Genomic DNA, 11640 nt, shown 5'->3' with positions numbered 1-11640 from the left:
CTATCTTTTATAGTAGAAGCAAAGGGGGAGAGGACTTAAGGAGTGCCCTAATGGGCTCCCTTAGGGGGAGAAGCATAGTGGGCTTCCCCCCTAATGGGTCCTTCAAGGGGAAGAAGCCAAGCATTCGCTTCCCCTCATCAAGTGTGTAAATAAAAAACTATAAAGACACAAATGCTCACACTGGGATGCTGGTACATGCGCAGGAGGGGGCCTCCCTACAGTAAAAGGAGGTGACGCGAGAAAACAAAAATGACGTGAAGAGGAGGACCATACACAGAAAGGACCTCTGTAAAACCATAAGACAACTTGAACATGAAATAAACGACACGAATGTGGTTTTTCAAACCTGGTAGCGAAAACTAGGGTTCTTCACGTCGGCTCAGGCTCCGCGACGTGGCTGATGATGGGTCTGGGCGTGCTTGACGGGATGGTCCTCTATCATTCTCTCAAGAGGGAGGCCCATTAGCACAATGAGATCTCCTTTGGCTTTATGAAGAGTCCATTTGTCCTTTCATGAGAGCAATTTTCCTAGTCCTAAAGAAGGACCAAAATTCTCCAAAGAAGAGGTTAGATTCAACCCACTTGGCTGATTGGCCAAATGGGTCATATTAAGTACAAAAATATATACTTTTATATTATTTAAAAGAGGGATATATGTGGAGAGTTCTAACATTATATTTCACTAAATGCACATGCTCCAAGTTAGTATTTAATACCTCTATATTGATTTATGAATAGTACTATTTTCTTTTTGGCATTTTATTGGAATTTTCTGACCCCATATCCTCAAATAAACTTATTGTAAGACAGAATAGTTGAAAATTAAAATTTAACAGTTTTATATATTTGAAAGATTATTATGTAATTTAATACCTTTGCACCATGTGTTGTAAGCCTGATTTATTCAAATCGCGACCAATGAATAACTCTACTAATCATCACGAAAGATGTAACTATGGCAACATAGTTTGCAATGACATGATTTGATATACATATAATATATTCACTCTTTTTAAATTTTCATGGACATATAGTGGCAGGATATACTCCAAGGAGAAAAATTTCCAAAGGTGCGATGGATACTCGTCATATAGATATGAATCTGAAACAAACGTATTTGAGCTGTGAATTTACCATTTATGAAAAAAAATATTTTTTAATTGGTTACTTTCACATTACGAATTAATTTGTGGTAGTTTTTTCACAGCTACTTGACATCATATTTATATTTTCACTTTTTTTATTACTGGAATATATACTTATTTACTTATTTATTTATGATTTAAGACAATTTTATGATAACTTATAAAAGATATCTCACAATTCAAACACATCATGCATGTGTTTGCGATTATAACCATTCAAAGAGGGCAATGCGCACATGTTTAAAATGCATGCCATTCATTCGACATCAGTTCAATGATTGATGTAGCTTAATGCGATATTTTTTAATTTAGGTTCTAATATGAAAGAATGACTTGATGATCAGCCAAAAATAGGGGTGAATTTTACAATTTTTTAACCCCTTGTCATTGTTTATTTTAGCTTCTTCAGTAAAGTTTTTAAAAAACATAGTTAAGATGTATAGGGATAAGTAGAGGTATCGTCCAAGGGAAGATAATGAGTAAATTCGATTGTGATTGACATCAATAATTTTACCCTAATCAGGGTTAATTTTATCTTCAATGAAGATCAAATCATCGTAATTAGATGATGAATTGAGAAAGGCGGGAAGAAGATATAAGATGAATAGAAGAATAGGGAGCTCTTAATTGAATTCTTTGATCCAATTTAACGGATCAAAGGAGTCAAGTAGAGGTATTAAGAAGAAAATATCATTTGGTGTTGGTTGGTTTGAGATTTGAAATAAATAAAAAACTAACTATTAGATAATAAAGGGGAAATTTAATCTCCTAAAAATTAAACTTCTTTTGTTTTTATATTTTTTATGGTGCACTTGGAATAGCTAGGTAAATCTCACAATCTCCCTTCTCAATCCCTGTGAGGGATTGTACGTTTCTCTCAAGCCTAGCGATCTAGAAGTTCAAACCAAGATTGACAAGAATGACAAAGAAACTCACTAAAAAATCATCCAAATTACACTAAAAATTCAAATACAGTGAAGAAAAAAGTACCAGCAGGGTTCATCTAGGATGAAGCTCCTCTATGCCTTGCAGTTGTGAAAGAACCATCTCCAGAATGATCCCCTCCTCTCAAAATTTGGCTTTTATATTTAGTAATTAATTTTTATCCATCAATGTAGGCTTGACCTGAATGAGCCCACCATAAAGATAAAAAGAGGAGGTTGAGACACACAAATCCATAAAAAATAACATCAATCGGACTTCAGGAACAAAAGTTATTAATAAATGAATTTTAACCAATCATAGCCATTGCATTGATAAGCTATTATTTATTTTGATTTTTTTTCTTCATACACAATGATTTGTCGATGTCCCATTAGCTGGATGAATTTGAATTCCAATTTTTGGGTTGCTTCTGTGAGCGCCGCGTAACCCCTGGCGAAAATAAGAATAAAGAAGAAAAATAAAAAAAACCTGATGTTAGACGTCATCTAGGACGTCGTCCGTCCGGTCGTCTAACGAATGAAACCCTAACGGGTCAATGTAACTACGATGCGCAAAATGAGTGCCCTACGTGTCGTACGTGCAGGCTCCGACTCGAGGGAGGTGCTGAACTCTAAGCTTGGACAAGGTCGACGGGTGACGACGATGGTGGCCTCTCGAACCTCATCGGAGCGACAAAGGCATATATGGATGAACAGAGGTTATCCATTGGGCTCGCACGTAACGGACGTACTTGTCCGTACCTGTAAGACATTCACAGAGCACGGTGGAATCAAGAGGAAAGTATACTGCATAAGGTAAATAACGAGCTGTGGAGAGAGGGTGCACCTCGTCGTCGGGCGGCTCATCCTGTAGTCTGTTTGTCAGTGCAGCAGCTGGAGCAGTTGAAATGGAGAGGAGCTGGAGAAGGTTGGCAGCTCAACTGTCGTTGCGGCACAGGAGCAGTACTGGGGGAGCCGGAGGAGGGGGGAAGGCGGAAGCGCTGCCCGGGGCAACACTACTCCAGCGCCGACCAAGCCCAACCGCGTATCCGTACCGTGGATCGGTACGAACCGATACGAGTTATCGACGCGAGCTTGTGATATGCCAGCTGGGGCGTCGCACGGGCGGAATCCGAGTGGGAGTGGGGGCAATTCACCCACTCAGTACTAGCGGGTATCAAATACCGACCATCACATGCACAAGACGTCCACGGCGTAGTCCATTGCGCTCGGTCAATTCCCAGAGTCGACCACCGAGAGTATACCGGGAATCCGACGGGTATCGGGATCCCAAGTGGTGCTGATCCGCCGAGAATCCACCAAGAATCTGGCGGAATAGGTGCTCGTCGTCCACCGGGAATCGATCAAGCCGCAATTCGTCGTCCACGCCGAGGTAGGGGTCTCCTTGGTCAGGTGGACGGAGGGACAGCGACACTATCCCGTAGTCAACCCTCGTGGAATCGCTAGACCTCCTTGTTCTACACCCGGCGATTCAGACCGGCGGAGCCGAATGGCCGACGGCCGATGGAAATCACCGCCGGAGGTTTGGATTTTCCCAGAAGTGAGCACACAGGATCTCTGAATTACCGGGGAAAGTGTCGATGCGTTTGATTTGGTCACCGGGTTGATCTTGACCGAATGAGCGCCGACGAGAATTTCACCGGCCGACGGATTTGGTCGCGCCCGCGCGGTGAATTGGTCGACAACCGTGGGCGCGGGAATCTGTCGTTGATTCCCTGCTTCGATGGGGAATCTCTCAGGTGGAGAATGGACCACTTTGAAAGCCTATCTCCTTTCCACTGATCCGATCTTCCTCCAATTCTTCAGCAGCTTCCTCCTCCACGCTCCTCCTCTTCTCTCCCTCTTCGTTCTCTCTGAACGAGGGGCGAGACCAGACAAGAACAAAACACAACTTAATGATTCTTCCTGGCCTGGACCATTGAGGCGCTCCCCTCTTCCCTGTAACGGGGGAAGAGGTCAAACGATGCCCACAGTGGCTGCGGCGTTCCCCCTCTTCCCTTACAACGTGGAGAAGAGGTCATACACCCCATAGTGGGTCAACAGGAGGGAGAAACTTGATCCATTGGGGGCCCTTATAGAATGGGCCCCCATTACACAAAGAAGGGGTGGGGAACTTAAAATAAAAAAGGAAAAAGGGAAAAGGAAGGCCCCTTCCCATGACGATGAAAACGCGGATGTACGGGACACGTCGCCAACGTAATAAAAACACATCAACGCGAACGGGAAAAACACAAAATGCGATAAATCAAGCGATGCCACCCAATCTCCGACGACGGTGGTAGGCGGCGCGGACGACGTCATCGACAATCTTCAATGGCATGCGCCCTCAAAACCACTGGTTGTACATAAAAAACACACTTAGCTGCGTGCTTTCCAAAGCGCGTCCCAATAGAAAAGAGCCACAACACCGCCCGTGAGTGCGCTTTGTATGCGCAGTGCCGGCGATAAGCTTACAACCCAAAAATGATTCCTCCAGCGCCGTCGGATTCTCATCCAACGGCTGTGATTCTGCCACGTGTTCAACCAAAAATCCTTCTTGTTATTTTCCATTTAGGTCCTCTCTAATATGTGTTATTTCCACTTGACGCTGCCCAAAAGTATTTGCGTATACGCCCTTCCACATTCTCTCCCCTCCAATTTTATCCTGAAATCATTAAAAAATACCTAATGAATTGCAATTAAACCCTGTACTTGTTTTAATTGTATCTTTACACCTGCAGTCATGACCGAGAGCTGTTTTTAAGGGTTTAATATCAATAAAATGCTAAGAAAAACCTTCCAAGTATAGAAATTGCTTTAAAACTCATATTCCCCTTATAAATATATCTTTTCCTCTTTAAAAATTCATTTCTTACTCAAATAAATTCTGAAAAAATCAAATAAAAATCCTAGAAAAATCAGTAATTCGTCCCCACATTCATTAAGATTAAAAGTAATTTATAAAATTATATATTTCATTTAAAAATATTTTTTCAAAGCTTAAATAAACACCATAAAATTCATAAATTAACAGAAAATTAGGGAAAAAATCAGAATTCACTTAGGAAAATTAATTAACATGTAATATATGATAACAACCCCATTTTAAACTCTTTAAGTGCATAAAATTGTGCGAATTTCTTGAAATAAATATCACTTTTAGGGTGTTATCACTGGGCCCAATGAGTAAAAGGGTGAATAAAAATGAAACTCATTGAGATTGAAGACATGGACATACCAACTGATCACAAAATGATGTAATTTCATAAATATTAAAGGGTGCCTTTTATGTAGAAGCTACAATATAATTTATTTGAGTTTTTAAAATATTTCATTATTTTTAAAAAAATTATATTATTTAACGAAGATTGCACATTATTAACTATACCAAATGAAATTAACCATACATAGCTTCCTTTATCCATTTAAAATGTGTTGATTCAAGAAACACGGGACTAAAGTTTTATTTCATTCAAGTTAGTCATAAATAGGAGAGTGTCAAGACTGGTGACTCCCAGCTAAAAGCCAAGTGGAAAGTAAGCTCCATATTTTGCCAATTAATTCTCTCATTTCTATTAAATGCTCATGACATGTGGTAGATAGATATTGATAAACTTACCTTGATATATGAATACTGATGTGACAAATATGGGAATTAATCTTGTGACGTTATTCCACAAATTTTTGTTGTGTTGGCATCGACAATCTCCATCTTATGATAGTGATAACATCAAATAGATAGTGATCATTATGTATGATTATTCCTTATGGTTGTATTTTTTATTTATAAAGTATGCATTCTTTAAGATTGAAAAATTAAAAATATAAATTAAGTATTGATTCCTAATTTATTAAAAAATAATTTGAGACTAAACCCTCTTGGTTATCCTGAAACAAGAAGATAATTCTTAGTATTTTCTTGGTATTTTACTAAAAATCAAGATTTAGGCAAATAAAATGTTTTGTGGATGCAAATGAGAGATAATGAGGAGTCTAAGGCATGAAATGGATCCTAATGTAAGGCTTGATATCAAGGAGGAGAAAAGGCCGTACTTAACCCTCTTTAAAGACTGTAAAAATGAGGCAAGATTTATGGAACTTATTCAATTAAAAAAAATTGGAAGCTTATTCCCTATTGGAGCGAAAGAAAAATACCTAAATCTAGAGTTTTCCAACACGTCAAATTGTGCTGCAAAATTATTTACGTAGTAAAAGGTCTTTACCTAAACATGTCAATTAATGTTTATTGTTCTGCCCTAACCGTTTAACCAACCTTTCCCTCCCACCTTGTGAGAAGGATGATGTCACAATTTTAATACCTCTATATGAAAATATTAACATATTTATGTGCATCAAAGTGATTATATGAGTCTTATCAAGCCTAAAATGATTTTTTTATTTTTAAAAGGATGTTCTCAATGATCTGAATTTTTCAGTGTTTTTAGAGATTTTTTCTGACATTATATGCAGGAAGGAAATTTTTGAGTTGAATACGATTTTTCCTAAATTTTTCAATATTATATTCACAAATATATGGTTTTCAGAATCAAAAGATATATTTGTTTATATTTTTGGCCTTATATTTAATTTATATTAATTTGTGAATTCCCTTTTGGGGTTAAACATTGACAGAAACATCAACCAATTGTGAATCAGGGCTTTCCACAATGATTAGGTTACCAATCATTTTCAAAAAGCACAATTATGGCATCATAAATTGCAATGTCAAATTGCTTATGATTGCTAAAAATTTAACATTTTTCAATTACAGGTAGTGATGTGGTCTTGTAGAGAAAAATGTACAATTTTTTTACTATAAATGTAATTTGGAAAACGAGAGAGAGGGATAAGATAATTGTAATTTTTTTTATTCCTTTTGATTGGTCAACATTTGTGGTGCTGACACATGGTGACACTTAGGCAGATTCACATCTAAACTGGATTCTCACGTGTATGTGTGGTACCCATGTATGGATCATTTCATTGCTTACAAAGGATAAAGTGCATACTGGTGAGCCCTTAATCCGGCACGACATTATACATATTTTAAGGTCATTTTGGGGATCATCTTATGTCTATTCTCTTCAAATTTGAAGTGGTTACATAGCTGTGGTTTAATGGCAACCGTTCACCCCCTTATCACAGGATTTATAATGGCCAGGAGCAGTTTCATCTAACATTGCACCTGGTCTTTGTTCTCCTCTAGGTGGATGGCAGTTTCTGGCAAAGGGGGGTCAACCGCAGGTTTGGGAAGACCCCCAAGGCCATCCCACTCCATCAATGGCCATGATAGGTCCTTCTTAAGCCTTTAAAGGGGATCCACGGCTGACCAAACATCATCCAACCATACACACTTCGTGCGGGGAGACTCATCTAATGGTGGGATGAGCAGGGGAGAGGAGTGACACCTCTCGTACTACTTGTAACACCTAGGACACCACCTTGGGAGTGCTAGAACTCCGTGGATTTGTGCCAGCATGGAGGAAGGCAAGAAGAGATGAACACCAAAGCTAGAATTTGGCAATCGGTACCCCACTGTCTGACTGCCTGAATCAGAGTAATTTTCAGGTGAGGTTTTTGAACTCGATAGGTAGATTGGTATTTGATTATGTCATTTGGATACATGCACTTGATTCAAATGAAAGTGGGAATCTGTTTTTCTTTCTTTTTTCTGAGTTTGACCTCTTTGAGGAACTTTTAACGAACAACTTCTGGGCATCAGGTATTTTACACAGGTTTCCCTCGATTTTACCTTATTAAAAAATACTAAAAATTATTCATGCAATATATGAACTTCAATAAACTGAATCCATTTATTATAAGTTCAAATATATGAAAATATAAATATTAATCTCTCTATCTTATTAGTCCTATCTAAATTCTCTTAGCCTTATCACCCTAAAATTTGTATTATCCTAGCCAGTCCCCATGGAGATGATGTCACTCCCATTGCACACATATTTGAGGGAATGTACCTAATTCCTAATTTTATCTGATTCAGGAAAATTAAATCATAACAATATCAGCAATAACACCATTAAATTCATTCTGAAATTTCTCTCACATCTACTAATTCTGTATTTCTCTTATATTTATTATTCTTCAGTATATTTATCTTTGTTCCCATTAATTCTTGGTTGGTAGATAGAGTAATCTCAACTAAAAATCCATGGGGATTGAACTTCAGCTTGCTCTTATATTATTTTCCATTGATTTAATACATTGAATTTTATTGTTATAAATATTTTTGAATAAAATTAAAATTACCTTTTTAATGAGCACCAAGAACCCACTTTTATTCACAAACCACTTTTTTCATTCTAAGCAGCAATACCTATGAACAATTCAGTGTAAGAGCTTTGATAAAAACTAGGAAGTACCTAATTGGAATTGAGTTTTTAGGTATCAACGCATTATATTTGTATGAATGTTAATCTATTTCTTAGGAATAATTTAATTTTCTATAGAGCACTTCAAACCTGATTGCTTGTCATCAACTTGCGACCAGTTGTATCTGGTCTTAATAAAAATTTAATATAGCTTGTTTATAATATGATTTTTTTATGTTTGTAATTTCAGAAATTAAATTATTTAAAACTACCACATTACGTTCTATGATTTATTTAATAATATATGATATCATTTGTAAAAATTACTAAAAATTGGTCTTTAAAGAATATACTTTATCTCTTAATCAGGGATCGTAGAATTGTCGAAAAACTCATCTCTTGATGCAGACTTGCGATATGATTTTTCAAGTTTCATCAAGAAGTTCATAATAGTTTTTTGTGTTAAGAGTATTTTTATATATTTGAAAGATTGATCATAATTTAAAATTACCATACTGCGTTATGTAGTAAATTTATTAATTTTTGTGATTTCATTTATGGCATCATAAAAACTTAGCTATCCAATATTGATAAATTATCATAGAAGAAGATATTTAAAAGTAACTGAATTAAGGAAAAATCACTATAGAACCTGATTTCCTGACATGAACATTGATAACACCCTAAATTTGATGTTTAATCCAAGAAATAAGCACAACTTTATCCATTTAAAGATTTTGAAATAGGGTTGTTATCATATATTTACATTTTATTTATTATTTCAAGTGAATTCTGATTTTATTATACATTTTACTGTTAATTTATGAATTTTAAAAAAATTATGAAGGCTTTGAATAACTCTATTTAAATGGAAATGGTAGTTTTAAAAATTAAATTTAATTCTAACTAATGTGCGGATGACTTACTAAATTTCTAGATTTTTCTAGAATTGTATTGAATTTTTGGAAATTTATTCGAAGAAGAAATGAATTCTAAATAGAAAAAGGATATACCTATAAAGAAAATAATAGTTTAAATCAATTTATGAAGGAGAAGGGACTTTTTCTGAAATTTTTTTTGCAAATATGCCCTTAAAACAGCCCTTGGTTGCGCATTGCAGGCGTAAAGATCCCATTAAAAATAGTTGAGGGGTTTATCAAAATAATCTGGATTTTTCTATGTTTTTTGAAAATGTGGAGGAGATATAAAGCGGAGGGGCATATGCATAAATACTTTTGAGCGGCGTTCATTTGCGTGTTCAAATTTAAGAGGGGACTTTTACGCAAAAATCCACGTGGCCAAATCTCGGTTGTCGGAAGATGATTCAACGACCTAAATGTTATCCGCATATGCATCCTTTGAGGGTGGTAAGTGAAACGCCTGTGCAGAGCATACAAAGCGCATTCACGGGAGCTGATGTGGCGACTTTTGGTTGGATGGCGGCAGACAAAATGCACAAGTAAGTGCATTCTGAAATGTATTTCTTTTATTTTTCTCTTTCTTTTAATCTTAGGATAGGGAGGGGAGGGGGTACGTGGCACGCCGAGAGAGGATGTGCCGAAACAGTATGAATCTTGCCAGCCAATCGAGAAGTGACACGCAATTGCGCGTATTAAGAAATTTAAATTAAATAAATGAATATTGATTTACCGGCTCTAATCGTTCATTATTCATTTATTAATAACTTTTGATTTTTTTTGTCGGATTGAGCTCAAATTTTTATAGATTTTCTCATCTCAACCTCCTCTTTCTATTTGCATGTGGATCATTCAGATGAATACAACATTGATGGATTAAATTAATTATTTATTGGGGGTAAAATAGTAATTTTTACCATGTAACCTAAGTATAAAAGCAGAAATTTGAGTTGGGGATGTCATTCTGGAGGGGGCTCTTTCACAGCTTCAAGATAGAGAGAAGCTACATCTAGGATCAACCCTATTTGGTACTTTTTTCTTCGTTGTATTTGAGGTTTAGTGAAATTTGTGATTTTTCTAAATAGCTTGGCTTGAGAGGAGTGATTTTAAATGGATCTAACTATTCCACTATAATGAACATGTAACAAGATATATAATGTCTGATTGCCTAGGCAGACACATATATTTGCATCAGTATATTGTTACAGTTATTCAAAGATTACGATAATGTGATTTAAATACATTGGCACAGATGGATTAATGAGTTTCCATTGATGTGACTGAGCAAGCGTAGGATTTTTTGCATGAATCATGTCCCAAAACTATGAGAGAATGGAGTGCATAAAAAACCTTGTGCTCGGATGTGGATCAAATGTGTCTGAGGATTAGCCCACTTAAAAATCAAGAGAGCTTAAGATCTGAGCGTCGGATCAGACTGAAAATTTAGTTGCACATTGGAGTAGGTTTGAATCCTCAAACTCTTTCCATTCATATGGATAAATCAGTCGGGCGTGTAGGGGAAGGTCAAAAACTTATCCCAACATATTGGCCAGGAAGGACATACCGAGCTCCATAAGTTAAATTGAGTCAATTACAAACCTAATTTCATGAATTGAAAACACGAGTATTTTTTTCTAGGTTCAGTAGAAAATCACAACATTTTTCAGTCTTACATTTTTTGTTCAATATTTCATAATTTAGCATTATTTTAGATCATCATGTTACCTTCTATGCTAAATACTAAGTTCCATGGTATCATTTATCAAAGAAATTAAATTTTTGTTATATTATAAATATAGTATATAAATTATAGATGTAGAACATAAATTAACTAAATTTAGAGGAAACTAGTTTAACAGGATTTTCCAACATGAAGATCAGAGTAGTGATTTCTAGCTTTAGTAAGAAATTAATCATATAAAATTTTAGGTAGATATATTCTCGTTCAACATTTCAGAATGTATCATAATCAATAATCACCATGATACCTCATATCCATAAATTATTAAATGTATAATATTATTTATCAAAAAATAAAATTATATTTATCAAATACATATTATTTATTAATAAAGAAGATACTATCAAATAATTAAAGTTTTTTAGAAATTGATTATTAAACCTGATGTCTTAACGTGATTATGTGAGCAGTTGACTAATTTTAGTAAGAATTTAATCAAAGATTTTCTTAAACCAGAGATTTTTGTTCAACATTTTATAACTTACGATAATTTAGGGTCACCACATTTCCTTCCATGGTAAATTTATTAATCTTTATGAGACCATCTATCACAGAAATAAAATTTTAGTTATCCAATATGCATAG

At 35.8% G+C, this 11640-nt stretch overlaps 1 long non-coding RNA gene across 1 annotated transcript; it reads right to left on the bottom strand.

The window, feature by feature from the left end:
• Positions 1-2125: 2125 nt before the first annotated feature.
• On the bottom strand, positions 2126-4098 carry LOC144714023 (uncharacterized). The gene is made up of 3 exons (XR_013584210.1): positions 2916-4098; positions 2439-2830; positions 2126-2270 (listed from the first exon to the last, which is right to left on the bottom strand). It is a non-coding gene; the product is annotated as an uncharacterized LOC144714023 (long non-coding RNA).
• Positions 4099-11640: the final 7542 nt, after the last annotated feature.

This window comes from Wolffia australiana, chromosome 16, assembly GCF_029677425.1.
Source record: "Wolffia australiana isolate 7733 chromosome 16, ASM2967742v1".
Taxonomy (NCBI): domain Eukaryota; kingdom Viridiplantae; phylum Streptophyta; class Magnoliopsida; order Alismatales; family Araceae; genus Wolffia; species Wolffia australiana.
Note: the sequence above shows the minus strand (reverse complement) of the source record. Positions and strands in the feature narration are given on the sequence as shown.